We start from the raw sequence: 15244 nt of genomic DNA, 5'->3' as shown, positions 1-15244 counted from the left end.
ATGATGTTCAAAGCCACTTAACCAGAGCTGCTGGTGTGAATTCTGCAGAGTTACCAAAGCTATTGATTAATAATGGTTAGAAATACAGACTCAAAGAGAAAATGGGATTTTATACAGTCCCACTCTTCAGAGTAAAGGGGAAAAATACCATGTTTTGAAAAGGTGACTGAGACAACATTCATTTATTTCTTGATCAGTAGAGTATGAGCATAACCAGCATCCCAAATAATAAAGCAGTGTTGCTCAAAATTATTTTCCAAACATTGTTAATTATCTCCTGGATGTAGGAAAGATAGAATACATCTGTGACCACAGGAGTGGTGGTTTCTCCCGTTCTTCATCGAAGACTTTAAAAACAAGGATACTCCCTCAGAAGCCAAATCCAGACAAGCCCTGTTTCCATGTCAAAAGCTGGTACATTTAACCTCATCACCAATGGAAAAGGTTTTTCAGCTTCAAATAGGTTCTGACAAAAAACTATTTTTCATAGAGGGGAAGTAAATATTCTGGAATGAATATCCACATTTTTCAGACTCCAGATTTCTGTATGATGAAAGAAATAGATTAAGAAAAAATCCTAGGAAAATACAGTGATTGTGGAGATTAATGGCACTCTTTGAGAAGTATTTTTTATCTAGTTCTACATACTAAGGCCTCAGAATAAGCATCAGACATATTAGAGTGGATATTAGCATATTCAGATTTAAGCTTCTAGGGATAAGAGCAATTCTAAAAGTCAGCAGTGCAGAAGAAAGCTGAACATAATTAAAAGTGAACTTCATTCAACAACAAACATCAATGTAGGAAGATACAGATGCACAGTGGAGTTGTATTACTCTGCCGTTTGTGTGCATTTTCCAGTGCTGAAGCAATATTTTCTGATGGAGTGCCTGCTTTTCTTAGAAATAGATTAGACAAAAAATAATAATCAAAATTTAATTTCCAAAGTTTTAGAGATTTTTCTGAAACTATCCCAAACCAAGAGATTATTGTTTGGAAACATCACCAACCCTTTCCCTCATTCTGTTTTAGTTTTGTAGGTGAACAAAAAGTTAAAAAGTCAAATAATTTTCCATGTTTCCAAATTTTCTGACCAGCTTTAGGATGCGTCTGATAAATTTTCCTTATGATTATCCATGCTTCGTGTATATACTTCTGATGTCATACATGATTTCTTGCATAACATCATTTAAAGGAACAATTTACCCTAGAACACGTTATTTAGAGCAAATTTTTCATGACTACTTTGAAATATTTAAAGAAGGTGGTTTAACCTCTGTTACATGTAAATTTTCCCCATTTAAAGAAAATTTTAAAAACCCACACCTGTGAAGCCCTAAAACAACAACAAAAAAATCTTCCTGTGCTTTCCCAGGTGCTTTCTAAAGAGGTGAGTGGTTTCTGCAGATCCCTGCTCCTGCAGCAAAGCACCCCATGTTGTGACAGCTTCTCCTGAGGGGCCTTTCACCATGGTGGAGATCCCACAGCAGTGACCCAGTTGACTCTGGGTTTCTTTCCACGTATGTTTTTACGTGTTAAGGAGCAGATCCATCTCCCCTTGTTCCCATCTGCCAAATGGGATTATATGAGAAGAAAAGTGTCTTTCAGTGTGGAGAAACTGAAGCAACAGGCAACACTCACAGAATTTGCAGCGTAGGGCAATACATCAGCGCACTGGTGCTTGGCCTGTCTACAGCCCCAAGGAAGCTGTCAATGCTAATAAAGCCACTGAAAGATGGATAATATCCTAATTATAAGAACTTCAAAGAAAAATCAATTAATTATAGTAAAACTACATCTTAATTTCCTAAGGACTTTGGGGTTCAGCCTGGACATAGCCTTCATCTGCCCGTGATCTAAGTACACACAGTGTTTCTGGCCTCCTTCCTGAATCTGAGTATTTCATGTATGAGCTGTCATGGCAAGAAGGAAAAAAAAGCATTTTGTGTAAAGTGCCAAGAAATCATGGGTTCATATTCAGTCACGCAAAGAAAATTAGCAAATTAGTGAATTCTTTCACTGCACCATTGACAAATGCTTCAACAGAAACTGTTTTGACAGTGGCTTTCGGCAGCAATTTCCCAGCTAGAATAGGCTACATCCAGGCAGAGAGTCAAACTTTAAAGAGAAGAGGCAACAGGACAGTAGTGTCACATGGGAAATGCAGAATTATGTGATTTACGCTACAAAAAGCGTTTCCTAAAATGGTACCTAGCTATCCATATGAGTTTATATTTAGACACTCCCTGCAGAGCTAGGACTTCGGTCATCTGAGGGTTTCACCGCACCATGAACCACACTACAAAATGAAATGAGGCGATGTCACAGGGCCAGCCCTAGAGTTTGGGAGAAGTCTTGAGCAGTCATGTTAGATGATCCATGAAATGTATTTGACTGTGAATACTCAGTTTCTGTGAATATACATGCACAACAGACAATCCACACAATCAGCAGCACAGTAGAGTAAGCTGCAAGGCTCATTACACCCGTGGTCAGACTAACAAAGATCAGGTTGTCCAGATTACATAGTTCTTCCTGGATTTCCAAGAGCTTTTTAGGCAGTTGTAAGGAAGCCACATAGCTGTGGCATAAGGGAGGGTCTGGCACTGATAACATAGCTAAGGCAGGAACCTACGGTAGGAATTAGTGATTGGATCTTGCAAAGGATGGAGGTGACCGTTACCATTCCACAGGAACATGTGCTGTTCAGTATAGTCACATACTGAAATGAGAAGTGGTGCATACTGGAAAAATGATCCCTGTGTCACGTTTGAAATTATGTACATTGAGTTGACTCAGACTGAGACTTCAGGGTTCTCAGCTCAACAGCTGTCAGAAATGCTGATCAAATGTTGGACAAAGACAAGAATAATAAAGGAAAAGAGTAGAGAAGACAGCATGTAATCTGATGACATAGACATCCATGGCTTGCCTATACAGGTTAGATATGCTCCATCTCAAAAAAAAAAAAAAAAAAGGACAAAAGGACATAGTACTGGAAAAGGTTCAGAGAAAGGCAACAAGGATGAAGAGCAGCGGGAAAGAGCTCCTGCTGAACCTCCAACCCAACCCAGCTTATACCAGTGCAAGAGAACAAGCTGAAAGCTGGGACTGGAAACAGCAATCCATGTCCCCTCTTAGACTCCACATGTGTAGGCTGCAGAATGAAGTGGGAAGCGATGTAATATAGAGGGGCAAATGTCTAGAACCAGTGTACAATCCAGGAACAATGTATTCAGGAGGCGTGATGAAGACAGCCGAGGGATTGCACTGGGAAGCTTGTTCAACCCAACATAGCAGGAGGTTGAAGAAAGGCACATTAGGAACTAACAAGTTATCCACAAAGAGTCAGTGCTGACTTACAGGACTAATACAACTTTAAAGAATAATGTTCCATCACATACATACTGCTAATTAGTATCCATGCAGACATTACTGTGTATATTTTTATTCTTCTTTTAGAATAAATAATAAATCCGATATAAATGCAAGTGGGTAGTATATGCAAACTCTGTTGGTCTCTGCACACCATTATTCTGTGCAAGAAAAACTTGAACAACTTGTGCTGGAGCAAATTAAGAAGAAAATTCCTTCTTTCTGTCAACACATACATTAAATGTAATTAAAAAAAACATTTAAAATTTGTTACTAAGGCAATAAATTGACTTTTCAAAGATTCCATAATCCCACCCCTCGGAAAAAAAGAAAAGTTACTCTGGCAACTGAACAAATAGAAGAGCTAACAAAGCCCACGGGTGACACAGGGGAGGCACATGGAGTAGGTGCACATCTCTAATGGTATCTGTCCAGATGGGAACCTCCTACCACCGTATCATCTCTAATTTTGCTCAGTTAAGCACTTGCCAGCATTTTAAGCTGCCTTTTCAAGCCTCTTCCCAAACCTTAATGTGACTTTTGATTCTTTCTGACAGAAGCATGGTACAGCATAGTGACTGAAAACTTCCTTTCCGGGTGGGTGAGCTGCTGTATCTTTCTATTGGGAAAAACAGTTCTGCCAGCTTTATGCAAAATAATTGAAAACAGGAAAGAATAGGAACTTTCATTGACTTGAGTGGGCTTTGGATCAAGTGGTGAACAAATTAACATGACAATAGTGGGGATCTTTTCATGTTTATCCTGTGAGGGGAAACTGATGGGGATCAAAATATCCTCACTAATCTCAACTTCCTTTCCCCACCTCCATTTAAAGAGAAGATAACATGGATTAGAGAGCACCAAAAGCAATTTTTGCTTCAACCATCAAGTTCTCCAGACGCTTTTGCATGTTTTGAGGGAAGCAAAAAAATCAAAATAAATCCAAGATTACCTACATTGAACTAGTCTAACAACACTGAGAATCAGGCACCTTTGCATCCATATCATATCAGATTGTTACTGCAATGCTGATACACTGCTGAATAAAAAAACACAAGTGTTTAAGCACAGCAATTAATAAGTCAGTTGTAGCAGTGCCATCCTTAGAAAACCCGTAAGCCAAGTTATAAACATTGCAAATTAACCATGGTCAAGATCTTCACTAATATATAACTGACTGTTATTATCAGAGCAAGACCACTACTGCATTATAAATATATTGGGACTACCCAAAAAAACCTATTTATTTAGAAGATTACAGCATGACCATGCTCAACAGAGATGGTATGCACGAAGATCAGACGTGCTCATCAGGCTCTCATAGTTCACAGAATCGCAGAATCGTTCAGGTTGGAAAAGACCCTTGGGATCGAGTCCAACCCTCAGCCCTACTCTACAAAGTTCTCCCCTACACCACATCCCCCAACATCTCATCTAAACAACCCTTAAACACATCCAGGGATGGTGACTCCACCCCCTCCCTGGGCAGCCTATTCCACTGTCTGACCAAGATAATCTTGTCTTCATCACAGTTCAGGAATGTCTGGGCAGAAGACATTTGCTGTCTTCCCTATCCATTTCCCTCTGGCTCAGGAAAAACAGAAACAACAAATGCCCTCTACTCCTCAAGTGCTCAACTTGCTCTTTTTTTTTTTACAGCTCAATCATGAATATGTGTTCAATGCAGCATGATGAAACTAATATATAAACAACATTTATCAGTCATTTTTTCTCTCCCTTTTGTAGAGGTAGCCTCTGCCTTTTTTTGACAGGACCAAAACACGAGCAATGCCATGGCCATTGTCACATGCCTGTAACAGAAGACAAACAACGTATCACCACAGAACTATCAAATTATCTCAAGATGACCCATTGCGGTTGTAAAATAAAACACATTTCAGTGCTGAGTGAGAAAGATTGAAACCTGCCTATCTTCTTTCTCAGCACAGAAGTGATGACTCACATTTTTAAGAAGCAAATCTCCACTTCCCGGTAGGTGGCTAAATCTGGAACCTCACAAATGTCCCTGAATTGGAGAACTGAAGATAAGGGCTTAGGTTTTTTTTTTCAATTTTGCACATGTGATTTCTGCCCTTTGGGATGTGCAGATGTCTCCACTTTTATGTCTAAATCAGAGATAAAGAGCTTGTGGTTAAGGGTCCGGTCAAGGTCTGAGAAATGCAGGGACTACAGATGTGATCACTGTTCTGCCATGTGGTGCAAAACTTCCAGGGCTAAGATTGCGTATTTTAAGACTACAGTGCTGAATTTAACCACATTACAGCCGTAGGAATTCACCTTGATTTTCCAACGAACAGTTTAGGTGCTCAGTTTACAGAACAGAGTTTCTTTGGAGAACTGGAAAATTCTGTAATATCTTCCACAGACTTTGAACTCAGTGGAAAGCAGCAGGTCCTGTTCTCACCCGTCCCTCATCATGCTGCACCCAGGTACCTTCCATATATATTAGACAACACTATAGGGTTTGCAACATAAAATAAAAAGCCCTGATATTTCTACTATTCCCTGTTGCTCCCACTCCCTGTGCAGGCAGGCAGGACCAGAGGCATGCAAGGGACGCAGCCCTTGGCCAGGCCAGCTGGGCTACAGTCTTTGCACCATTATTTTAAGGTGGATGTTTTACCAGCAAGCTGGGAGTAAAAAAAACCAAGCTTTTAAGAACAAACCCATGTATTTATCAGATTTAGCAGTCTGTCTGTGGGGAGGAAACACAGCAAAAGAGGCTAAATGAAGAGGGTAATGATATATACCGCAGGTTATGTGTTAGCTTTGATGCTACTATCAAATCCCCAACCAGCAAAGGGAAAACAAAACAGAAACCACACTGAATTATCTACAAGAATAAACCTGCTGCTGGCTGAGGTTGTCTGTAGAGTTAGAGCAGTTTGGTAAAATACACCTCTCAAGTAGCAGTTTTAATTTATAAAGGTTTCTCGTCCCATAAATTACTATTTTTCAGGCATGGCATGTTACCTGCAATATAGCTGTAGAGGCGGACGAGAAGAAAACTGACAACCCATCTTCATCCATCTTCATTTGTCTTCCATGAATATGAGAAGATAAGTGGGGGCCCCATTTCACAGCGCTAGCCTTTGCTCACTGATACCATCTCAGCAGTTACTTATCACAGTCTCTCCCTTTACTCTGCTTTCCTCAGTCCCGGCCTTATAAGTTGAGACATGCTCAAGTGACCACAGCTCCTAGATTTTGAAATAAGGTTGTTTTATTTTTCTAACAATTCGCTGGAAATTAAACTTTGCACAGGAGAGAAAACACCACAAAGGGATATCATTCAAAACAATGTTTAAATGGACACATCAGTTAAGTTTTAAATGCTATTTACTTCTGTTACAAATATCACAGTGCTCCCTGCAGATCAAAACGGTTGCACAGTATATTGGATTTTAATAGCACCTCCAGGTTTAATATGAGATCATGAATGAAATCTGCCCACAGATGTCAAAGTATCCTGCAAGCAAATATGCATTCAAATTATTTTGCTGCAGCCAGAGGGTGACTATTTCTAATCTGGAAAGAATTTCCATTATTGAAACCAAAGAAAAAGAAGGTTAATGAAAAGGATCTGTAGCTTCTGGTGAATTCTGGGGTGGCTACTCAGACATTTTTTATGAAACCCAAGTTGAAAACACTTTTAGGCAGCTTATTGCTAAGCAGCAAAACTAACAGAGGTAAGGCTTATTGCAAACTACTAAAAAGAGTATCAAAGTCCTTAATTGAAGAGGGGTGCAGGAGGTAAACAAACTCAGGTATAAGAAAGGAGCTGAACAGGGTAGCATCATCTGGATTTTGTCAAAATGTTTTTTTAAAGGAGAATCAGGGAACAGGGCATTGACCTTTTCTGTAGATAATACTCTTCATCCCTCTTTAGAGAAAAGAGGATGTCATCATTTATTCCAAGAAATGTTCCCTGGCGTGGACTTGTAAGACTAACCCCCAGAGTTTTATTTCATCATTTATACTGGTTTATTACATGTGTCCAAAATAAAGAGCAAATTTTTCTCTAGGAAGCTAACAAGTGCCAGCCATATACTTGCAAGGATGCAGAAACCCTCTTCTTTCACATATACACAATCATCTGGTAATTCTGAAAAGCAAAGCCATCTTGTGTATAGACAAACATACTTTGTGTATGTGGACTGTTGTCCAAGATGAATTTCAAGACTAAATATGTTCATCTGAAAGTCATAAAACATCTTGAAGGAAGATTTAGTTTGAGAGATTTTCTTCTCTTTTAAATCTCAAGCAGCTGTAGCTACTTGTTAGCATTCATTAAGACTAAGAGCGCTCTCATTCTCATCTGTGGAACAGCTTGAAGCTCAAGGATGGTTTTATTTCCCCAGGTTGAAAGAAAAGAAGATCCCTCTGACCCGATAGTGCAGTGAAACTAATTATGACTGAACCCCACCCCCCCACACACACACATTTTCAACATTTATGAGTTAGCTTTCATAGCACACCAAATTAAGACATGCCTAAATAAATGTGGGACATATCTATGAATGTACTTAAACATGCTCAGATGGTGGGGTAAGGGCTGCTTTTGTGCAGGGGCAGCATGGCAGGGTCTCCTCCTCCCCCCATGGCAGGTGCTTTGCTGAGCAATGACAGGGAATTTGCCTGCAGGGATGCTGCTTCCTCCAAATCCTTTTTTTGAGGAAGATACTGAAGCCAGTACATTCTTTCATAGAAATGGCAGGCAAGTCTTATGTTGAAAGTCTAACAAATAAAAGGACTCAATTTGTCAGTGTCAGGATGGGGCAGTGATCTTTTTCCCTTCAAGCAGTAAAAGCCTCCCAGCATCTTGTGGTGCCTAGCACTGAGATATGATCAGATGTGAAGTGTCTCTCAAACAATTAAAACAGGATCCACTTTCCAAAAAAAAAAAAAAAGTGGTTTTAGGCTAAGATATGACAAATATGTTATGAATAATATTATCAGCAGTATTAAGTATTTCCAACAGGTGTATGAACAAGGAAATGGTGTCCAACTCCAACAAAATAAGTACAACTCCAACAAAAGAGTTTGGTTTTAATCCTGTTTTTTCCAGAATTCCAAGGTCAAGACCTGTAAGCCTTACAACGTATTTATTCTCTCTAACACAATGCTTTCTGTGTAATTTCCCACATATCTGGCTACTCTGCAAATCTAAATATCTGGACTCCTCTTCTGAAATTTGTAATTCTGGCACCATTATTAAAAAAATTGGAGGAGAGCATTAACCACACCAAACTAAGGGAATATTCAGATATACTGGAGGGGAAGGGTTTAGACATGTAGTACAGAAGGGGTAGTGCTGAGTGCCAGTGTTCATCCAGCTTCAGTTTTGAAGACCCCCCAAAAAATGGGGTTGTGTCTTCATGAGATCCAGACCTATCTTCCAGCTGAAGGCAATCCAGTTTTGTGTCCTTCTCTCACAGCTACGCGCTCTGCCGTCCTCTAAGGGAGGTTAGTGCACTCTGAAGAAGAATTTGTTGAGGTTTTCCTAGCCAGAAAGGGAGATGACACAGAGGTCCCCTTTGCCACATTACCCCATGGCGGTGGGGTGCTCCTGAGCCTGGTGCTGCTAAATTGCTTTCCATCGCAGGCAAGAGAGAGTTTGAATCCCTTCAGCAAGAAGCAGCAGTTAAACCTAACGCAGGTCTTGCACTTCTCAGCACAAAGGCCAGCTTCTCACGTCCTTGAAAGATGAACCAATTCCTGCTGCTTTGGCCTCATTTCAAGCAGAGTATGGAAGCATTGCTGGACTTCATTCTCATCTCCAGCTGTGGGCTCAACATGCCTGCAGGCACCATCCCTAGTCCTGGACTAATACTCATCCCTGTCCTCAGGGCTTTGCTGCTGGGTTGTTTGAAAGCCCACCCTGAGCTGGGTTCATGGGGAAGTTGGGTGTTTGACAAGGGTTTCTGTACTCTGCTGGAGGTGTTCGTGCCTGGAGGTTGGGCAGTCTTTGATCAGATCGCAAGCCAGGTCCTCCCAACCCGACTTTTATTTTACATTCCAGCACACTGAAGAGCACTCGGGTTTCTCATATGAATCATAGAAAGTGAACAGTTGGCTTTTACAAGCCCATTGTTGCATTTTATACTACTTTTATAGTTCCTATGTATGGGCATAGAGAAATAAGGAGCACTCCAGCTGATTTTTCCCATCCTGGATGTCTTGTTAAGAGATATCAAATCTCCTTCAGCTTTATTATAAAATTGACTCAGAATGGTTTTTCTTGAGTGCATGGATAAATGTTACAAACAAAACCACACACAATTTATCAGCTAAGCTATCAGCCGAAATGAGGAACAAAACCCAAATGGTTCATATTAAATGACAGAATATTAAAGGCACTAAGGAAGACACCAGTATGGTTAGAAAAACCTCACTAAGTATCCAAGGCACATTGGCCGTAACCCCCAGAGGAACTGAATGTCTCTGAAAATCATCCACATACTTTTAGGGGGATAAATTGGCTCTCACATTGACCCCAAGAGCCACAGTCTACTTCAGAGTAGCTTTTCAGAGAGCAGATTGGTTTTAGGGCAGTATAATGAAGCAGTATCACCTGGGTCAGCGCCCTTGTAGGTTGAAGACTTCAAAATAGCTGTGACTAAATTTTGTAAAGACGGTCTCCAGTGTGTTTAAAAATATCTAATGAGGAATTCACCAATGGGCATGTGATTCAGGTAAATGCTAAAGAACTCTGAAACAAGAGGGTTTAAAGCACTGTTCTTTAGTGCCCACAGGGACCTCTGATGAACACAATAGTGTGAAACAAAGAATAAAGAAATAGCAGAGGTCACGGAGGTCTAGGGAAGGGGTGAAAGAGCACAGGAAATTATGAAAGGGAGTAGAAGCATGGAGGAATGCCATAAGGTCAAGACTGGAGGATCGCTGCAGTGAGCACTGCCCAGCAGAGCACTGCTTGCAAACGGTGGATTAAGTTTTTTAACTATGCACTGCCAGAGGCTGTCACAAGGATCTGAAGTGTCATCAACCCACAGGCTGTATTTTTCTTTAGAAGTCTTTCTTGCTACACTACCCAAAACTCTCTGGTCAGTCTTAACTCAAAACAAGGAAGCCTACAATGAAATCATAGTCTGATGGGAAACCAAAGCTTCGTGCAAGTAATGCAACACTGTATTTTGTGTGGGCGGGTGCAGCCCGGTGCAGCCCTGTCGTTGCCCTAGTTAAGAGGAGCCTGCACGCTGCACACACCTCTGCAGTCCACCCAGGGAAGGTGGCTCCTGCACATGAGAAAGTACACTTGACATCTGCAGTCAGCATTTGCTCCTCGCAAAGGCCAGCACAGCACTTATATGGAGAAAAATAACTTGTTTTTACCACTGCCCTGGGATACAGCCTCCCTTTGCATAAAGTTCCATCATGCCTCAAGTTGCTTTACATAGGAACGAGAGGAAAAAAACCCATAAAATAAATCAAATAACATTACTGAAGACTCAGTCTGTCTTTAGGACCTTTCCATTCAAGGGAGTCAATAATTGCTTTCTCTCAGACAGCTCCTGGCTTGCAAAGGAGTATTCTTTGAGTTGCAATACTCCAGTCAACTACATCATTCAACTTCTTTTTAAAAGTATCCAGGCTTTGCAATTTTAAGTTTGGCTGTGGCCTTTCCTTAATTCCCCCACTGGGAATCAATTTAAATTCACACTGTTTCAGTGTCCTGCCACAGGCTTTGGAATTGTCACTGGTGTAAACAGGCAAACCAAACTTCAAATCCTAAACCAGATCCATGTTAGAAAACCAACCTCAAAGTCCAGGCTGCAGAGCTCAGGTCTGTCAATGGCTTCTTTTTAGAGTTCAAAAATCCTCTCAACCCACAAACAGGTAGAAATACCATGACGTGGACATACATGTGTGTATTTACTACTGTGTGAGTACGTAGTTTGAATTATCTATTATTCAGCCTCAGGCTTAGACCTTTGTTTTGTTTGTCAGTTAACACACTGATTTTATTTTCTGTACTTTATACCCTTGCTTGGAGTTGGAGCCAAATCTCCATAAACACCAACTTCATTAATGAAAAGGGCTTGAAAAACCTATGTATTACCAAAGAGATCTGCTTAGTTCAGAGGCACTCTCCCCAACAAGCAGATTCAAATGACTTAATCCAGGCCCCCAAATGGCTCATTTCAAATCCTGAGATTTACACTGTGTGTAAACCGTGCAGAGTGCCTGCAGTCCATAAATAAAACTTGATGCAGAAATTTTATGTCCTTATTCTGCTGTTTTCTCCAGGCAGGAGGGGAACTTGAGTCAAGATTTTTACTTTTTGTTCATCTCTAGGACTGGGCTGCATACTGATGCATTTCATTCCTACAAGCAGTGGTTGGGACATACAGGACTACAGAAACCCCTGGCAGCTCTCTACTGATGTTCCCTATGGCAGGCAGGGATTTTGCTCTGCACTTGGAGGGAAGGGCTGTGCACCCTGACAGACACTTGCAGTGTGGGGTAGTGTCCATAGGCAGGCAGCTCCACAGGCTGGGGCTGCACCATATCAGTATTTGAAGCAATTTTGTATTTTACATTTTTCTATCTTCATTTGGCCTCTATAGGTGCTTTTGTCTTGACTGTTAGATACCCAGCACTGCCGATTAAAATTCACCATTTGTTTAATTAAGAAACTATGAATGGAAAACTTCCAAAAGGTGTAACTGTATTTTAGTCTCTTGAAGTTTAACATCAGTGTCACTGTAACTAGGATGCTTCGGGAAGGTTTGGGTTTTAGAAAAAAAAAATGACCCCACTATGAACCCTTTAGAAAGCAAGCAAACCACAGTTCTGTGTGCTAAATCTCTCCAACTGCATTGACTTAAGGTACAACTACAAATATTTGGTAGTTAGCAGAAGTAGCAACAGTAAATGCAGATTACATGCAAAGCTGGGGTGGGGGAACTGCTTTATGGGTGTGGGGTTTTTTGTCCAAGCCTTTTCTGAAGTGAAGCTCTCCCAAAGTATTTATTTCAAGGACTCAGAAATATGTGGTGCTAGCTGTATGAAGATATTACAGTAGAAACCTGCAGAGATTATGCACAAGTGATTAAGAGTGAAGAACAACCTGGCCCCCGTCACTCCAGCTCTGGGGATCACGAGCCAAGCAAGAGGTAGCACAGGTCTGTACTGTTCAGAAAGTGATGAACATCTTATTGCTCCGTAAAAAAATGACATACAACAAACAGGACTCACTGGCATTTGGTTAATCATGTTTCAATGAAAAGAAAGACTGAGCACATTAGGAGAGTATGAGTCTCATTTATGATGAGTTTAATAAAACAGAGTTAAGTCATCGCAACTATTGCAGGGAAAACTAATGCTTTCCATTCTATTATTAAAGCATTGCTGCTAATACTAGGAAATGGGAGCAAATAAAAAAAATAGTTGTGAAAAAACAAGACATGGAGAGCATGCAAGCTCAGCTGCATGAAGGAATAGTGTTAAAAATAGTAGATTTCTAAACAGATAAGGTTGTTCCTCTGACCTCTAGTGACCTCAGTAAGGTACTAATTACTGCCTGCTAATACCCTTAAACCAAAAAAGTGTTAATTCAGCCTGGCAAAGGATTACATAGTCAGGGAAAGGACGGGGAGGGGGAGAATATGCCATTACCTTTCTCTTTGCAATATTGATTCATTTGCAAACTGACTTGTTTAATATCAGTTTATAAAACCAGACATCAAGCAACTTTCCTTTGTAAGATTCACAACTTAAACTGCAACCCAGGACTAAACCACCCTGACTACAGAGTTACTGCACTGGAAGCAAACAGGACTATAAAGTCTCTTCAATCCCGAGCTCTAATGTGAAGCTTCCTATCATACGATATACAATCCTTCCAGATAAGGATTTCTGAGTGCAACCGCAGGCTGAAACAAATGGCTTTTTGATCAGATACAAGACAGCAAGTCAAGACATTTGTGCCACAAACCTGAAGGGATCATAAAAGACTTTATAGAGCAACAATACAGTATGTAGCTTCTCTCCTGCACGTGCTGGTAGGCCAGAGAGGGTCAAATCTTAGACCTTTATGCTATTCACACCATTATTCTCTCCACTAGCAAGTTATTTACTGAAATGATTGCAAGAAAATCATATATCTGCAAAAACTGGAATGAAAGAGATGCAATTCTTCAGGCAGCTATGAGGAAAAAGCTAATTTTTAGTTTTAGCAACTTCTTCCATGCTGGGCCCTAACACAAGGCTGGAGATGGCTGCTTCCTGGTCAGCATTTGGTCAGGCAGGTCACTGCCAGGAGAAGCAAAGCCCAACAGAGACACATCAAGATGCCTGTACTGGCCCTAGAGAGAGGCACAGCTGTTGCCATTATGGGGGGGAAGTAGCAAAGTCTTCGATTTTTCCCCGTGACCCCAACCTTCAAATGGGGAAGGAAGAGCTGGGGTAGGGGTGGTGAGGCTCCAGCATGGCCAACATCGACAAGCATGCCATTAACCAAGCCTGGCCATTCCTACTGCCAGTCTGATGGCCTGTTTGTACCCAGAGAGACAAAAAGCATACCAAAGTATGACACTTTTTGAAGCTAGGAATAGTTATTTTTGAAAATTTTGAGTGTAGATGTTCGAACTGGGTGAGAAAATTGAGTCCTTTTTCTGTAAAGCAGGAAAGAGGTCAGACCCACCATAAAAATATTCAAGTGAAAGGCTACCACAGCTCATAGTGTTGGAAATTATCAGGCAAAGATATTCTTCCAGGCATTACTCCACCAATGTGACCTCCAGATATTAACTGCGAGGACAGGAAGGATTTCAGGTCTCCAGCACAAAGGGACAGCAGCACAGATACACTTTGCTTAAAGAGAAAACAATTTATCCGTAGCATCTTCTTAGGCTTATTCTCTTCGTCTTTGTGGATGGGGGTTGTGCCTCTCCTTGGATGATCGCCAAATGACAGTTAGAAAGCCAAAAAAATAAAACAAAAAAAGAGTCTCATTGTAGTAGGAGTTTGGCTGATAACCTCTCCTCAATTTTTCTGAGACTGGCACGTCTGTTTTGATGTTACCGTAGTGACAAAGAAATAACATTGCAAGCTGAAATAGATATAACTGTACTTCAAAAAAGCCAGGGTAAAGAGGAAAACAAGTAAGTAAAGGTTCTTAAAATAGCGCTCACTGGAGCGTAAAGTCAGAAGACTTTCTAAGCTAAAACATCAGGATTTATAGAGGCCCTGACTCCAAGGTTAGCTTCCCTCCTGCACATTTCTGAAATGTGTTTTACCCTCTGGTGCCACGTAGGAAATTATACCGTCTGTAGAGAAACTAGTATTTCAGCCCCTGTGGGAAACATTTGGACAAGTGTACTTTCTGAAAGCAAAGAAAACATTTTAAGACCCACAAGTATTTTGCCTCAGGAAATTTCCTCTTAATCTTCACACTGACACCTCTCTCAAGACACTTCTCAGCACTTTAAACCATACGGGAGGTCAGCAGGGACTATTCCCAAGGTATTTAGTTTCTCCCCACAGATTTTTGCAATGATTATGTGACTTCAGATCTGAAAGGCTGCTCTTCTCCTTAAATGACAGGTAATTGAACGGGTGTGCAGTAAGGGGCTGAACAAAGATGTTTCCTCCACACCAGCTCCTTTCCCCCCCCCCCCCCCAAGACGACAACAAATGCTTCTTACCTGAAAACAGGATACAATTCTCAGCTAATATTATCTTAAAAGAATATATTCCATAACAAAATATAATTGCAGATTTGGATTAGACTTAATTAAAAAATACAGCAAAGATTATTTTGGGCATCTCGCAACAAAGTGAGTTAACCAAACCGAGCAACACATAGACAAATAGTGGCTTTTGG

The sequence above is a fragment of the Strix aluco genome, chromosome 7, assembly GCF_031877795.1.
Source record: "Strix aluco isolate bStrAlu1 chromosome 7, bStrAlu1.hap1, whole genome shotgun sequence".
NCBI lineage: Eukaryota > Metazoa > Chordata > Aves > Strigiformes > Strigidae > Strix > Strix aluco.
Note: the sequence above shows the minus strand (reverse complement) of the source record.